The 17614-nt window shown below is 43.9% G+C and overlaps 1 protein-coding gene across 1 annotated transcript in view; it reads left to right on the top strand.

Moving 5' to 3' along the window:
* Nucleotides 1–8822: 8822 nt before the first annotated feature.
* The window catches only part of PIK3CA (phosphatidylinositol-4,5-bisphosphate 3-kinase catalytic subunit alpha), a 45239-nt gene continuing 36447 nt past the window's right edge, over nt 8823–17614 (top strand). Inside the window, exon 1 of the mRNA XM_077348340.1 lies at nt 8823–9347. The gene's annotated coding sequence lies outside the window, so the exon portion shown is untranslated. The remainder of the gene's footprint in view (nt 9348–17614) is intronic.

Here is a 17614-nt window from a genome sequence, read left to right as displayed (position 1 = left end):
AGGGCGCATGAGCGCTCCGCGCGCCCGCATCGCCGGGCCCCGCACCGGCCGCGAGCCTCGGGGAGAGACGCCCACGCGCCCGCCCGTGCAGCCGCCGCCAGCGCCCCAGTCGGCCCCTTGCCTAAGGGGACCCGATTGTCCCACTTTTGGAGGGACGTCTGGGGGCACCTGGTAAATTGTACCTATGTTGAAATTTTAAAAAATGTATATTACAATACTATTCTTGCGTTCTATGAAAAAAATATGATTAAAATTTTAATCAAGAACACGCACGCACACACAGTCAATGGTGCCCTGCTTTAGCAATGTTAAAATCTGGTCAGCTTACCTTTGCCTCCTGTGCCCGGGCAGGGGTGAAGCCCTTGGCAGGCTCCTTCTGATGGTTCTCCCCACCACCCTCCGCCAGCCACCATTCCGCTCCCAATGGCTAATGGACTTTCAGTGCGCTCTATTAGCGGATCTTCCTCTGCAGGCATTCCGCACAGGTTGCACTTTCAGCGCGCTTTCCTGCTTTGCGCAGGAAAAGCCAGCCGCAAAAGCACGCTGAAAGTGAATTGTCCAATGGGTGCAGAATGGGCCCCAGGTTTGGGGCAAAAATCCAGCTGCAAAAGCACATTGGAACTGCATTATGCTACCCATGTAGAGAGGATTTGAATCTGGGGGTCCCCAATGCTAGCCTTCTCTATTTATTGATTTTATTTCTCAGATTCATATACCTCCGAGGTTTAGAACGAGCATGGTTGTGGTGGTGAGGGTGTCAGACTCTGATCTAGGACAGCCAGGTTCAGATCTCCACTGGGCCAACTCAGCCTCATAGAGTTGGAGTGAAGGTGGGGGGTGGGAAGTGGGAAGGCAAAATGGGGGAGAGGAGAATGATGTGTGCTGGCTATGACTGAGGCCAAAATCAGCATCTGAATTATGCTGGCTTCCCCACCAAAGCCCCCAGTGTCATAGAATCATAGTTGGAAGGGGTCATCTAGTCCAACCCCCTGCACAACACAGGAAACTCACAACTACCTGCCCACTCATAGTGAGCCCAATTCCATGTCCAGATGATGAGCGCCCCCCCCCCCCATCCAAACCAGAATCCTTGGCCAGTCTGGAAGAAATTCACCTCCTGACCCCAAAATGACAATCAACTTTTCCCTGAGTATGCAAGAAAGAGCCACAGAGACAAGCATTGACACAACCCTTCCTGCCCACCCACTCACAATTTACCTATGTTTACAGAATCAGCCTGTCAGATGGCTATCTAGCCTCTGCTTACAAACTTCCAAAGAAGAACTCACCACCTCCCAAGGAAACCTGTTCCACTGAGAAACCACACTGTCAGAAACTTCTTCCGGATATTTAGCCACAAATTCTTTTGAATTAATTTCAATCCATTGGTTCTGGTTCAGTCCTCTGGGGCAACAGAAAACAACTCTGCTCCATCCTCTATACCAGGGGTAGTCAACCTGTGGTCCTCCAGATGTCCATAGACTACAATTCCCATGAGCCACTGCCAGTGTTTGCTGGCAGGGGCTCATGGGAATTATAGTCCATGAACATCTGGAAGACCACAAGTTGACTACCCCTGTTCTATACGACAGCCTTGAAGATGGTTATCATATCTTCCAAGCCCCTCTCTCTGTCTTGGCCAGCACGAGAAGAACTATGAAATAGATGACTGAATTCTGATTTTAGTCTTAATTGTGTTTATAATATATATATTATTGCAATATTTTATCTTGATGTGATTGTACTGTATTGTAACCCACCCTGAGTTGCATGTGATAGGGTGGAAAATAAATATATAGTAAATCATAGCAATAACAAAATCAAGATATCATTGAATAAAAATCATACAAACACAACATGAATTGTTCACTGTAGAGCCTCATGTGTTCAGTGTGGTGCAATGCTTGGATGGAGAGATGCTTAAGTACAGGTCTTCTGCAATGGACCAGCAACCAGGTGCTGAAGGCGATATTGGCCTCCGTTACAGAAAAAAAATGCATGCAAAACACGTCAGGCTCTTGAAATGCATTACAGAAACCCTAAGGATATTTATGCATTCATCATTCCTTGTGATGTCCCCACTCCACACTTCAGCAACCTAGTCGCTCCAAAAAGATAACCCTCGTAAAAAATACGATTCTTCCCGATACATCACTAGATGGCAGCAGTCAGTTAGGACTGGGAAAGCCAAGAGACTTCAGAGAGAGACCAGCCACTGCAGGTGATTTATTCCCCGAGGCGGCATTTGTGAGTTGGCCATAATGTGTTCTCCTAGAGATACAAGGAGGCTCACAACGGTTAATATTTTCTCCCAAGTTGGAGAAGTTTTATAACCATATTGTGGCATTGTAGTCCCTCCCCATGCCCTCCCTTATCTAGATTCCACATCCAAACCTCCAAGAATTTCACAACCCAGCATTTGCATGTTGGAGCCGGTAATATATCATAGGTCACGCATGTTTGTTACTATAATACGGTTGAGGCCAGGAATATAACACCTGAGAATCCATCCAGCCATCTAAACCACTAAACCCCTCAACACTGGGTATATAGAGAGTAAGAGGAAACAGTTTTTAAATTGCTTTTAATGATCGGTTCATTTATTAATTCATTGTGAAATGTTTTGACAGATTGTTTTAAACTGTTGTGAGCCGCCCTGAGCCAGACAGGAGAGGGTGGCATATAAAAATATATTATTTTTGCAATTAGTAATATTATACATGTAATGACTTGGTTGCTGAAGGTACACAGCTAACCTATTTTGTCCTATGATGTGGGGTTCAATATTCTGTTGTTTGCAAGAGACAGTCCCAGAGGGAAAGAAAATAATAAAATCAGAGAATTGTCAATATAAGATCATTTTCTGTTGACATGATTGTAATCTGCACAGCCAATTCATTCATTCATTCATTCATTCATTCATTCATTCATTCATTCATTCATTCATTCATTCATTCATTCATTCATTCATATACCGCCACTCTCAAATGTCTCACGGCGGTTTACAAAAATCCATAAAACAATAAAATCCCCTAAATCACCCATTTAAAAAATTAGAACAATAACATAATATCAAGATGGCGGACAATAAGATACATACCCACTCCCCTCCCTGTTCAGCATTGGTCTATCACTCTCTACACTGTGGTAGCAGCTGCCATGAAAAGAACTGTTATTTTAATCTGCAAAGCCAATCAGATCTCCAGTGACCAATCAAAAGCCCTGCTGGGCAAGAGCCCCACTTAGCCTCTCCCGCTATCTAAAAACAGTGGGCACCAGCAAGGAAACTGGGGGCACCATGCTTGCAGGGGGCACCATGTTGGGGGTTCCTGTGTTAGTCTTTAAAGTGCCACAGGACTTCTGTTTTATTTTGGGATGATAGACTTAACACAGCTACCCCACTAGCCCAATTCTAAGGATGCTTTCCTGAGATCGTTTATGCACTGGAGGTTTCATGCCAGGCTGCAAGTTTTAGTCGTGGCAGGTTGTCCCACCTTTTCCTGCACCCACACGGGGGAGCATTTGGCCTGGTGCACGTCGTCCGTCCCTGATTTGTGCTCCTGCACAGGAGCTGGGGCAGTGAAGTTCCCAGTGCGTAAACCGTCCGAGAGTCTTCCCTACTGCATCACATGGGACTTACTACTGAGTAGCCCTGCTTAAGATTGTTCCTTAACTTTTCCTGCAAGTTCCTCATCATATTCTCTGAAGGATCCGTTATTGCCCTCCAACCAAGTCAGCCCTTGTTTTACTGCCACAAGATGCAGCGATGCCCAGTTGTTTGGAGGAGTTTCTTTAAAGCAGTAAACACATCCAAGCATAACAGCTCATCGCTATTTATGCCTCTGGGTACCAAACGATGGAGACAAACAACAGGTCATCACGTTTGCATCCTGTCTGGCAGCTTCCAAAAGAAATCTGCTGGGCTCGCTTTATTCCATGTTTTCTTCGCAATATCTCCATGCTCACCTCTCCACAGACCAGCCCAAAGTCGTTCACAAGGCAAAAACAAAAACACACAATCATAAAAGAAAAAGCAAGAAATATAATCAGTATCAACAAGCCATGAAATGCTCAGGCAAGAGCCAGACTGTGAAAAACAGCTAAAAGTCTGAGAAAAGAGAAATGTTTTAGTCTCACCCCTAACAGCCAATAGATTAGATACCAGGTGAACCTCGAGGGAGAAGGGGATTCCTAAGGCAAGGTGCCCTACCAGTGACTGTCACCTCATTTTTGCAGGCGAGCCCACAGGGAACAGGGTCTTGATGGACTAGATAGTGCAGGAGGTGGTTCAAGTACTAGTTATGTGTTTTGTTAACAATGTGGCACATTTTATCTTGCCCTTCTTGCAAATAGTAAAAGGCAGCTCACAACATACTCCCTCATTCTACCCTCACAACCACCCTGCTAAAAGTGACTGGTCTTTATGAGCCTAATACAGCACATTGACCACTACTAGGCCAATGTTTCTCAACCAGTGGGTAGGGACCCAATCGTGGGCCTCGTAGAATCTGAAAGTGGGTCACAGGCCAGTCTTCCCTAATGGTCCTTTCCATTTCTCTCTTTTGTATTTTGGAAACCAGGATCTGACCCTGGAAACTGTCTCTTTCATTCATACATTTGCTGATTTTTTTTCTTTGCTGTGTACATGTATTGATAAAGTAAAACGTGTCCTAGTGATTACTAGAGTGAGTTTCTTAGAATCTTGGGGGGGGGGGGTGAGAGGGAGTAATGGAGAAGGAGAGGGTGATCAAAGGCCGGAATGTAACCTCCATATCCAAAGGCTGGGCATGTCGGAATGCCACTTGCTTGTGGCTCACACATGCGACGTTTCTTAGTTTCTCAAAATCATCCTGTTAGCTACAGTAGAAAATGGAATGTTGAACTAGGAGGGGGCGATTGTCATAGTTTGCAAAGGGCAGCAAAATACCCTGGGCCAGTGCTGCATTGGTCACCATGCCAAATAATTTCAGGCGGGCACCTGAGTCAGTCTGAAGCAACAGAACAAAGTTTAAGGCCAGAAGCACCTTTAAAACCAACAAAGTGAAATTCTGGATGTAAGCTTTTGCAAACATGCATACTTCTTTGGATACAGGAAGAACAAGTAGAGTTCATGCACATGAAGGCTACTATGTTGGTCTTAGACTTCCAGGAAAGGAAGGAACCGAGCCCTACCAGGCTCTATCAACACTTCTCTATTCCCTTGGTCCTCTTCTGTAATTTTCCAAGATTACATGTTCTCATTCATAACACCTGAGTAACCATAAATCTGACAGCATCAGATGGTGAGTCACTGTGGATTCTTGCCTCAAAGAACGTCAGACTAGGACCAGCAAGGTTCGAATCCCCGCTCTGCCAGGGAAGCTTTCTGGGTGACCTCAGCCCAATCACACACTCTCAGCCAAACCTCAGTCACCGGGCTGTTGTAAGAATAGGAGGGAGGAGAATAGTTTAAGCGGCTTTGGGTCCCCATTGGGAAGAAGAAATGCAGTCTAGTCCTCTTTGGTAATTTCCTAAGATTACACCTTCACATTTGGTACACATGAGTAACCCCCAGCTATTCCATCCATTCCATCTGATAGCATCGGATGGTGAGTCATAACAGATGCTTGCTTCATTGCCTCTCCCAACATGGCCCCATCCAAAAAAAAAAAATCCAAGGGAATAACAACAGGCAGTGCCAGTGACCCATGGTGAGTCATCACTCTATGACACATTCCTGTTATCAAAACTGACCGAGAGTGCCCTTCAGTTAGCATCTTCTCTGGACAGCAGAGACCCATCTAAACAGAGCTGCCAGCAACCTGGAGAGGGGGGAATCTTGCCTTTTAACAAAGGGTTCCTGTCTAGATGAAGGTTTTCCTGGCATGGATGTAAATAACATTGATGGATAAATAATTTTCCATTGAGCCTCAGTTAAAGGAGTGGTATATTTTGTTGACTGTGATCATCAGCTTTCTTCCCCACCGCAATTATGTGTACTTAATTTCAATTCAACAGGTGCAGCTTGCCCTAGCATGGAGACTGTGGTGAAAGAGAAATCAGCAGGTACTGATTTCTGGCTGTCACCCAGCTGTTAAAAAATACAGGGCCTCTCCCAAGAATAATTTATCTGGAACTTGTCTTACAACCCACTTCCAAATGCACTTACTTGTAAGGAAGTAACATTAACTAAGAAAAGGTGTTACTTTGAGCATGCACACTCATAGCCTCCGCTAATGCATAGCAATAATTTGGAAGTGAGTCCACTATGTTCGCTGGGACCTGATGGAACTTGCATAGGATTGCAACCATACATTCCTCCTGTTCCAAGGAAAACAAGAATCTATTTTAAAATACTGTTAAGGCAGAATTCCCTCCTGTACCTAAACTCGGATTATCACTCCCATCCCACACCAGCAGGATTTCATTTCTTTTAGCAAGTGTGGCAGGCCAGTACCCAACAGGTCAGCCCTTCTTCAATATAGGTCTGCACTGATGGGGAAACGCCTTCCTGATAAAATTCTGCCTTTCACCAACTCAGGAGAAGCCCAGGATTGCTATCATTATATTTTTTAAGCATTTCCCCTCAGGACTTCTATTAGGGGAACTGAGCAAGTTCTAATACAGCCTCCTCAATTCCAGTCTATCTAGGAGCACGCTTTTATCTAACAAGGCAGACAGGTTTAATAAGAATGCTAGAACAAAACATGCAAGCATACTGAATAACATTCAAAGCTCTTCATTTATAGAATAACTATAGGATAAAACATATGGCCAGGGTCTAGAATTCCAAAAGAAAGTTCACCAATTCTGTTCTCAGACATAATATGTCTTTACACACTCACCCATTTCATAGTACACTCTGCATTCCTTTTAGGGAGAAAAGGAAAATATTCCCTTGACACATTTTTCAAGGGAGATAAGGATGGAACAGACCCTTGACTGAGATAAGGTTACTTAATGATCAGCAGTTCAAAGAACAACTTTTGGGTAAGAGTGAGAGGAAGGACAGAAACATCCTAAAATATAGACCAACCTCATGTTCACTAATCAAAATCACCCCAAGAATCTTACATTTTTGCTTAATTCCTAATGGGTTTTTTTCAAATTAACAACTTTTCTATGGGAGGTCCCGTAGTTATTAACCCAGCCCACTCAATTAGCAACTGCTGGTAACATCGCCCAATGTCCATACTGCAAATATTTACTATAAAATTTATTTACTATATATTTGGAATATATTTAGTAGAATCATAGAATCACAGTTGGGAGGGACTTCATCTAGTCCAATTCCCTGCACAGTCCAGGAACTCACGATTTCATGCCCAAATGATCCCTCCACCAAAAACCTCCAGAATCCAGCCTGACTTGGAGGAAATTCACCTCCAATTCACCTGACTTGGAGGAAATTCATCCCACAGTGGCAATTATCAATCCCCTGGGTATGAAAGAAAAGACCCCAAGAGACAAACACTGGCACATCCCATCCTGCCTACCCACTCACAATCTGCCTAAATCTGCCTCATAAAATCAGCATTTCTGTCAGATGCTTAAAAACTGCTTAAAAACTTTTAAAAAAAAGAAAAGAACTCATAATTTTCCAAAAAGCCCTGTTCTACCGAGGAGCTGCTCTAATTGTCAGGAACTTCTGCCGGATATTTAGCCAAAAATTCTTTTGAATTAATTTAAACCCACTGGTTCTGGTCCAACCCTCTGGGACAAAGAAACTAATTCTGCTCCATCTTCTCTATGACAGCCCTTCAAGTATTTGAAGATGGTTCTCATATCACCTTTTAGTCATCTTCTCTCCAGGCTAAACAGAAAAAGTTCCCTCAACCTTTCCTGATACATAATAAATAAATAACTTTGTCTCCAAACTCCTCACCATTTTTTGTAGCCATCCTCTGGACATGCTCGTTTCTCTATATCTTTCTTCAGTTGTGGCGCCCAAAAGTGAACACAGTACTCCAAGTCAGGTCTTACCAGAACGGAGTAAAGTAACATTACTTCGCATGATCTGGACACTATACTTTAATACGGGCCAAAATCCCATTTGTCTTTTTAGCTGTGTCACACTGCTGACTCATTTTCAGTGTCTGGTCTATTAAGACCCCCAGATCCTTTTCACATGTACTACTTCCAAGACAAGTCTCACCCATCCTATAGTGATGCATATGATTTTTCCTGCCGAAATAAAGAACTTTACATTTCTCACTGTTGAAATTCATTTCAGTCCAGTTTTCCAGCCTGTCAAAATCATCCTGTATCCTGATTCTGTATTCTGCTGTGTTTGCTACCCCTCCCAGTTTAGTATCATCTTCAAATTTAATAAGCCCCGCCTTTATTCCGTGATCCAAATCATTGATGAATATATGTTGAACAACACAGGGCCCAGGACAGATCCCGGAGGCACTCCACTCCCCACTCCTCTCCAAGATGACGAACAATTTACAAGCACCCTTGGGGTGCAGTCTGTCAACCAGTTCTGGATCCACCTAACAGTAATAGGATCCATACTGCATTTTGCCAACTTGCCAATAAGAACAGCATGCTCAAACCAACGCAAACAAAGTCCATAGCATTCCTCTGATCTAACAAGGTTGTGTGCCTGTGTCTGAGGAAGGGCGCATGCAGACAAAAGCCCACGCCTTGAATCAATCTTTGTCGGTCTTCAAAGTGCCACCGGGCTCCAATTGTATTGCGCTACTACAGACCGACACGGCTAGCCGCTTGAATCGGTCCCTACCTAAGGTTGTGCGCCTGCGTCAACTGAACCCTCGTTTCCCCCCCAACCGCCGGGACCGGCGCGTGCGCATTAAGGAATTCCCTCCGTCTTGTTTAGGGTTTCTCTCTTCGCCCGTCTGTCAGTCGGTCTCCTTCCCGTCTGAAAGGGCCAGTCCACATCCGGGGTCACGCCACTTCCCTTCCTGTTGTCTTTTTGTTTATTTGTTTGTTTTTCGGGGTGGAGGAAGGAAGGAAGGAAGGTAGGCACGAGATAGACGGAAGGAGGAGGGGGGGAGGAAAGAAGAAGAAGAAGAAGGAAGAGAGAGCGAGAGCCAACGGTCACTTGGGCGGGCGGGGGCGCGCGCTCGCCGGGGGGGAGGGGTGGGGGCTCCGTCAGCGGAGGGAGAGAGCGCGAGCGGTCAGCGCGCGCGCCCCTCCCCTTTTCTGTCAAACGCTGTGAGGAGGGAGAGCGCGGACGCGCGCGGGTGGAATCTTCAGGTTGTGGCGGGCGGGCGCGCGCCGGTGCCCACGCGCCCTCTTCGCCGGGCCCCCGACGGCGTCTCCTCAGGATCGGCCCGGCGCGGAGGGGGAGACCGAGGAGAGGGGACCCCCCACCCCCCGGCTGGGCTCGGCTCCAGGCTGAGGTGAGTGTGGCGTCTAGTTTCGTGAGAGGGTGATGATGACGGGGAGGGGGGCTGTGTTTTTTTTTGGGGGGGGGGTCTTTTCCTTCTCGTCTGCGGCTCTGAGGTCGGTTCTTCCGTCGGGGCGGGAGGCCTTCCTCCTCCCCCGCACCCCTTGAAAGAGCGCCCCTTCCCTCGCACGCCCCTCTTCCGGCAGCATCAGCCGCCCTGTGGACTCTGCCTGACAACTTGCATCTCTCCCCCCCCCCCCCCATGCAGGCTGCCTTATTTCTTGACTCTCCTTTCCCCTCCAGTCTTTTCCTGCCTCTCCTCCTGGTGCCTTCTAATCCTGACAACAACCCTGCGAGGGCGGTTGGGACGCGAGAGAACGTGGGATAGAGCGCGGGTTTTGAACCTGAGCCTCCCAGACTCTAACGCAGCCCTTTTTCAGCATAGGGCCAAGGAAGGACCTATGGGGTGTTTATCAGGCTTTGAGGAGCCCCAGCAGCTGTGCCGTGTCCCTTCGGAGAAGAGGGCATGGAAGTAAGATGAGGGAGTCAACCAATCTGTTGATCCATCATTTGCCGTTTCCATTCTGAAGAGCTGGCCCTATAGATCAGCAAGGGAAGTGGGCACCAGTGATGTCAGCAGCCATCCAAACTTTTGGGGGAAGCCATGTAACTCCTGGGTGAACTCTCCCTTAACTTCCAGAGTTTCCCAAGACCCTAATTGCTGTGACTCCTTTCAGCCCCCTCAAATAATCTTCTCTGCCACATTGGTTTTTGTCTCCTTATCTAGGGGATTGTCTTTCTCCCCCACAAACACCATCCACTTCCTTGACCTCTTTCTCCACTGTTGGGGGTGTGTGCCTTAATTGTTAAGGATCTCCTCCCACACACAGTTGATGAGGAAATCGCCTTCTCTCCACTGTCTTCTTCCTCAGGAACTATTCCCAGATGAGTTAGTCTGTTGTAAACAAAAACAGGTGTCTCTGCTGTGGTGCCTGCCTATTTTCATTCATACAATGCTGGCCAAAGATCGTATGGTACTAAATATGCACTGGGGCAACACTTTTCCTTATGTACCTGGAACTAAGTACTGGATTGAGAGTGTTCCCAAGCAAGTGTGCCCTTTACTCTGATGTGAGTCCCACTGATGTCAATAGGATTTGTTCCCAAGTATATATGCATAGTGTAAATTGCAATGTCAGTCTCTCCCAATACAATCTGATAGGTATGTCTGCTCGAAAGTAAGTCATCCTGTGTTTATTTTTCTGCAAGTATGTATAGGATTGGAGCTTTAAGTTGCCACAGAAGTCTGTTACTTTTCCAGCGCCTTATTCCCCCCTCTTTCCATACTTATGCTGCCTCTTCTATTTCCTAAATTCATTCAGACTTTCAGCACCTCCTCCCTAATATCTAACTTTGATGTCCCATATGAAGAATCTCTCCCTCTCTTCATAGTATGGGAGCTTCATCACCTTTTCTCCCCCATGTGAGGACCTTCTGGTTTCTTAGTCACTCTGTGAGATCCTCTGTACCTGTGCCATCTTCTTTTTATGATACCTTGTTTTTGTGCCTCCATCCATTTGTCTGTCCATCCTGCCTTTCCACCCAGTACCTGCTTTATTTGGGATGAATGAAAGAATGAAATTTCCCAGAGAATTTTCCCTGGGAAAATGGGAGATGTTTTACTGCCTGTCAGATCAGCAGAGTTAGAAGAAACAGTAGACACTTAGGCTTCAGTGGCTCCTAGCATGGCTATTTCCACCCCCACCTCACATTTCTCCTTTTGTTGTGATGTCTACACAAACAAGCAGGAGCAGTTTGCAGTTAGGCTATTGGCGAAGAAATTTAGTCAGTATTTCCTTATTGTGTAGTTGTTGTCCAGCATTCCCAGTTGTGAACTGACTCAGATCAGAGAGAGGCTTTTATATCAGTACAGTTGAGATGCTTTCTCTTGTGTTTAAATATTGACACACATTAACACATTGTGAGCCAATTTTTTGAGTTTTAGAAAGGCAAGTATGTTCAGTGAAAGTACCGGTAGCTAGCTCAAAGCCAACTTACTAGTTATCAGTTATATCTTTGAAACTCATTAAACCGATTGCATACTTCCAATGGAGTTACTATCCTTTCAGAGTTGTGAAGTTTAAAAGCATTACCCAAAGACGACCATAGGAGAGAACGAAAATCCCTTTGATACTGTTTCATAAGTATGAATTACATTTACAAAGCATGTTTTGTAATGTTTGCTTGAAACAAAGCTTGCAAGTAAAATAGGTACACCCAAAATCAGCCTGGTTAATAGTGTTCTTTTCATAGAAAGGGGAGAGAGATTAACAGCTGAATTCAATATTCTATGTATTATCATTGTTAATTTGCAGTCTGTCTTGTTGCTTTTATGCATGTTGATTTTGTATCCAATGTAAATGTCATCCCTTAAAATAACATTTGTCTTGGAGAACAGGATGAGTAAGTGTCTTCATAAATATTCAAAATGCACATAGGGAGCCTCTTGAATGATTTATTTAAAATAATTTATGCCACTTTTCTACTAAGCATATCCAAAGCGGTTTATAAAAAAAATACGTATAACAATAAGACCATAGAAACCAACACAGATAAAATCAGTCTAATGAACAACTACTAGGCTGAATAAAGAAATAGGAACAGCTGATAAAATCAGTCACATAAGGCAGCAATAACCAGTTCAACCTGAAAAAGAAAAACAACCCAAAACTAACTATGGTATTGTTGATACAGAATATTATATAAGAACATTAACTTGTATTAATTCTTTAAGTTCTTTTGAGAATACTGATGAGTTTACTTTAAGAGTTCTCTTTCACGGAATTGCATGTGTGCAGCACTTTTTTCTATGACTGTCAACAGCTGTCCCAAATGTCATATTCAAAACTAAATTGGGGGGGGGGGCTGAAGGAGTCTGTTGCCCATGTGTATTTCTCCATGAAGAATTGATTATTTTGTACAGCATTGTTACCTGAAAATCTAGTCTACTCTTTGCTCAGGTAAATGCGCATCTTATTTATATATGGAAATATTTCTTGACTGCCTTTTTGTGAGCTCAGGATGGTTTGCCATGTACACACAACACAAACTTTAAAATTGGATGTATAACTAAAACATGTACATAATCTATATAGTAGATAGTATAAGTAGCATCAGGATGTAAGCTTTCCGGTGTCAAACTCTTTCTGTCAGACACAGTAGAATAGACGTGGAGAACAGGACTCTGACAAAGAAGTTCTTCCAGCAAAAAGAACCACTGTTCAAACCCTTCAGAAAACAGATAATGAGGAGACCATTTCATTTCTCTCAGTAGCTCATTCTAGTCCCAGAATGGGGTGTCCCCAGAGGAGAAACTGGCTGGATAACCAGAGTTGGTTCACAGGTTTAGAAGGCAGAGGCAGTCGTTCGAATATGTGGGTCCAAAATAGCAACTGACTTGAAAGGTTGATCCACAAAGCCCAAAATGCCATCTACTTAATACTTTAAAAAAGACCAACCCAGTGACACATATCAGTGTGCAAGTTTTCAAGTTTATTATTTATTTACAAAATTTAAACTCCTTTCTGCATCAGGTAAATGTTTGACCTGCCTCTTGCCTAGCAGGAACCCAAAATACTTCAGATCCTGAAAACCAATCCAAGTTTTGATGGAGTTAGCCATCAATGGCAATCAACTCCATAGGATGATGGAGTTTGTTGCATTCATCATCCACATGATGCATTTGGCGGTACTGCAAGCAGAATAGCTGGTTGGGGGCTGAAGATCATGATGTGGTCTAGGTAGTCCTGGACAGACGTGGCCTCCAAACTATTGTAAGGTTGCTGCTGCTCTGCGAATCCTAAAGGGCATCATTTGAAATGAGAAGAATCCTTGGGGAGTGATTACTCCTGTCTTCTGGCTGTATGGGCACCTTCCAGTAGCTTTTTGTTAACTCTGGGAAGGGTTCACAGGAGTTAGGTTGCCACACAAGTTGATCAATCAGGATCTCAGCCTTGGGCATTGGACAAGTATCAAATTGTGTCACCTTGTTGACCTCCATGGAAATGGATGAAAATGTCAACCTTCCAGACCAAAATAATAGGACTATATTAGGTATTGTGAGTTGTGCGGTAAACAACTCTACATACTTCCGGTTTACTCTCCCACTGCTTACAAGACACCAGTCACCAAGTTGTCCAGACTGGGTGCTGGTGGGATCTCATGCTGACCCAGCATAGTTAAACAATAAATACAAATAGAAGTCTTATCTCTTCTTTTAATCGTCATAAAACAACCAAAATGGCCTCCAGATTTAAAACGTTTCAAAGTGGCATTTTCATCAGTGGTTGTTTTTCCAACTTAATATTTGCTGATGGCCTAATCCTTCACTATGATCTATTCTTCTTCACAGGATTTAAACAATATACATATTGGCCTTTGGCTCAAAGGTATGGGGAAGCTTAGTCAACCAAAAGTTCCCCCAAAGTGCTGCAGTAGGGACCTATGGTTGAGTAACTTGTCCCAAGGGAGGCTACCTTCCAGGAGAGTGTTTCCCATGACCAGCTTCCTGGGTCACAGGCATAGCAGTCTTTCAGTTGGTTGACGTCTAGACTTTTCTTCAAGCTATTACGTGCAAGCTTTTTGACTGTCGAAACATTGGTAGCTTTTATGCAGAGCTTCTGCCTATCTTAAAACCAGCAATATACTGGAATAAAATCACTTTTTCAGACATACTGAAAGGTATTTTAGCTAACATCTAAACTTTTATTTGGTATTTACATAGAAATTAAGATGTGTTGGGATTATAATTTATTTAGAAAATGTATACCTATAAAGAGTCCCCAGCAAAGTATACAAATAATATCTATTTTTAAACAATTAGAGTTTCTTTTGTTGTGTCTAAACCAGCACTCACAGTAGAACAGCAAGTAAGAGTGGTTAAAGCCAGATAAATATCAGGACAGATGACAAAAGCACAGAACAGCCATTAAAAGAGAGTAGGTGTCTGAAAAGGCCCTCTCAACAGTAGCCAACTGTCTATTTATTTAAATGTTTTATTACTCCATGTATTCAGCTAAAAGCTAACATTAAAAGGCAATAACAAAAAAGAAGCAATAGCATAAAAGTGGGAAATTAATTGCAGTATGAAATGATATAATCTCAGCATAAAACACAGCATAAAATTCATAATAGAAACAAGGCATAAAATCTGCCATAGAAGCGCATCATTTTCCATTGTTCACATACCATAATCCAAATGCTGGCAAACATTGGAGCAAATAAATAAATAAAAGACATAGATAACTAAAATGGTCCTGCAACCTTTTGAGCCTGCGGTCACCTTTAGAATTTTGAGAGGTGGTGGTAGGTGCCTCCCCAAAATGGCTTCCACAGGAGGTGGAGCCAAGCACAATAGTTTCCTTCTTGTTTTGCAAAAGAATTGCATGGTTTCCAGACAGAACAAATGAAGCTGACTTATTCAGAGCCCAGCCTTTGGTCTGTCAAGGTTAGTGTTTGTTTGAAAGCATAGTCCAGCAGCTGGGAAGACAGCAAACCTGGAGTAAGTGGTCTTCTGCTCTTGAACACTTGTCTTCCATCATGGAATGATCCAGCTCCTTGGATTCTTGGAACAAAGCTCCCTCTCTATATTGAAAATAAAGCTCACCGCAACATTTGGAGAGGCATGAACAGGGAATGAAGCTACACACAAAGGAAAGCCAAGGTGTTCCAGTGTTCCTGAGGTTGCAATGGCTATAGCTGACATTGCAGCCACGGAAACATGCTTCATTTGAATTATTACAGCCAGTAACAAGCCCTGCCTCATAACAACCTTATCCACTTTTTGCAAAGCTTGGCAGGGGCCCTGTTTAGGCATCACATTGGAAAAATCTGAACCAGAACCTCTATCAGCTAATTTCAATCCAGTCCATAAGTGACTGAGAAATGAGAACATTTATACCTATCTATAAATTAGGCACCAAGAGAATGGTTTCATTGAAGAAATTCAAAAGAAGAAAAGTTCTACTTTATGATATTTTTTATTTTTGAATTGTTAAAGACAGATTGTTTGGGGAGGGAACCTTATACATACAGTATAAAATACTTATGTAAGACAAGCCACAGCTTTGGGTGCTGCTTGTTCTGTATCAGCCTGTGTAGTGGTTAGGAGTGCGGACTTCTAATCTGGCGAGCCGGGTTTGAATCTGCACTCCCCCATGCAATCAGCTGGGTGACCTTGGGCTCGCCATAGCACTGAGAAAACTGAAGAAGAAGACTTGGTTCTTATATGCCGCTTTCCCCTACCCGAAGGAGGCTCAAAGCGGCTTACAGTCGCCTTCCCATTCCTCTCCCCACAACAGACACCCTGTGAGGTGGGTGAGACTGAGAGAGCTCTGAGATTACTGCTCGGTCAGAACAGCTTTATCAGTGCCATGGCAAGCCCAAAGTCACCCAGCTGGCTGCATGTGGGGGAGTGCAGAATCGAACCCAGCATGCCAGATTAGAAGTCCACACTCCTAACTGCTACACCAAACTGGCTCTCTAAACTGCTTTGACCGTGAATGCTGAAATGTTTAAATTCCTTTTATAGGTCGTTCATCCCACTTTTCAGTGGGCTCTGAATGAATAACAACAGTAAAAAACCCAAATATCAGTACAGTATTTAAAAACCAGAAGAATCCCAATTTAAAAACACAGTCCAGTAGTCTATGGATAGATAGATCACAAGGGAGTGGGGAGTGGGGTAGACCAGGAGGCCAACAATGGACGGCACCTACTGACAGTTGTAGGCCCAGCAGAACAGCTCAGTTTTATGGGCCCTGTAGAACTGTGGTAAGTTCCTCAGGGCCCAGATCTCAGCTAGCAGAGTATTCCAACATGCTGGGGTCATATTTTTCTTCATCAGGATGGTGGCCAGATTAAACCTGGCAGTCTCGGCTATGTCACTGTAGGCCAGAGAACAAGTTTATTTTAACTTTTCTCTTATAATATATACATTTCAAAAACTAAACATATAGAGAACAAAAACTAAACATATAGCAATGCAGTGCAATGAAAATATGAGTTAATATTAAAAGCCAGGTGTAAACTGTGGACTTGATTTGACATCTAAAAGAAGGTAAAGACATTTCCAGGCAAATCTCCCTGGGGAGAGAATCCTAAAGCAGGGGCATCACCACAGAACCCCCTCCATTACCTACTTCACATCCCAATTAAGGGATACCTGGAAAAGGTTAATTGACTGGACAGGTTCAGATATCTTTGATTTCTTTCAGTAATAACAGGAAGTTCGTATAGAGAGACTCAGACTATTCATTTTCTTTATTTAAAATATTTATACTCATTTGTCAACATAAAAGATCACAAGACTGTATCCAATATCAAACAAATTTTGTTTAAAACAGCAAGAAAAAGACTACATGTTAAACAAGTGAAGCAACCCAAGGAATAAAAGTAATCAACCAGTAATAAACTATTCTGAATGCTTCAGTGAAAATAACCAACTGGTTATTTTTGGTTTCTGTCCATTTTGGGGACTCCATAACTTGCCTGCCCTAACCTAGATAGCCCAGGCTAGCCCAATCTCATCAAACCTCTGAAGGTAAGCAGGGTCTACCTTGGCTAGTATTTGGATGGGAGACCATCATGGATGTCCGGGGTTGCTTTTCAGATACAGGCAGTGAAAAAAGCACCTCTGTAGTCTCTTGCCTTGAAAACCCCACCATAAGTCAGCTGTGACATAACAGCCAAAAAACCCTGAGTATAAGGCTAGCCCAATCTCTTTAGATCTTGGAAGCCTATACTTCAACAACTCAGATGGCTCCCAGTCAAACTCTGGATCAGGCTTAAGGTTTTGGTCCTTACCTTCACGGCCATATGCCATCTGGGCCCAGTGTACCCAAGAGACCATCTTTCTGCCTATACCCCCAGAAGCGCATTACGCTCCACCACCGCCAACTGGCTAGTGATTCCTGGCCCCAAAGAAGTACGCCAGTCCTCAACAAAGGCCAGAGCTTTTTCTGTCCTGGCCCCATCTGATGGAACGAGCTCCCTGAAGAGATCAGGGCCCTGCCTGAACTTCCACATTTCCGCTGGGCCTGCAAAAGGGAGCTCTTTTATGAAGCATTCCCCTGAGACTGACCAATCCAATAACATCTACAGGTCCCCCCCTCAGACACATCCTCCATGGCCTACACCAGTCAGACCATTATGGGGCTTTATCTGATTGTTGTTCCTGTTATATTATTGTTGATCAAATTCATTGACATGTCGATTTGTTGT

Source organism: Paroedura picta, chromosome 8 (assembly GCF_049243985.1).
Source record: "Paroedura picta isolate Pp20150507F chromosome 8, Ppicta_v3.0, whole genome shotgun sequence".
In the NCBI taxonomy this organism is placed as follows: Eukaryota; Metazoa; Chordata; class Lepidosauria; order Squamata; family Gekkonidae; genus Paroedura; species Paroedura picta.
Note: the sequence above shows the minus strand (reverse complement) of the source record. Positions and strands in the feature narration are given on the sequence as shown.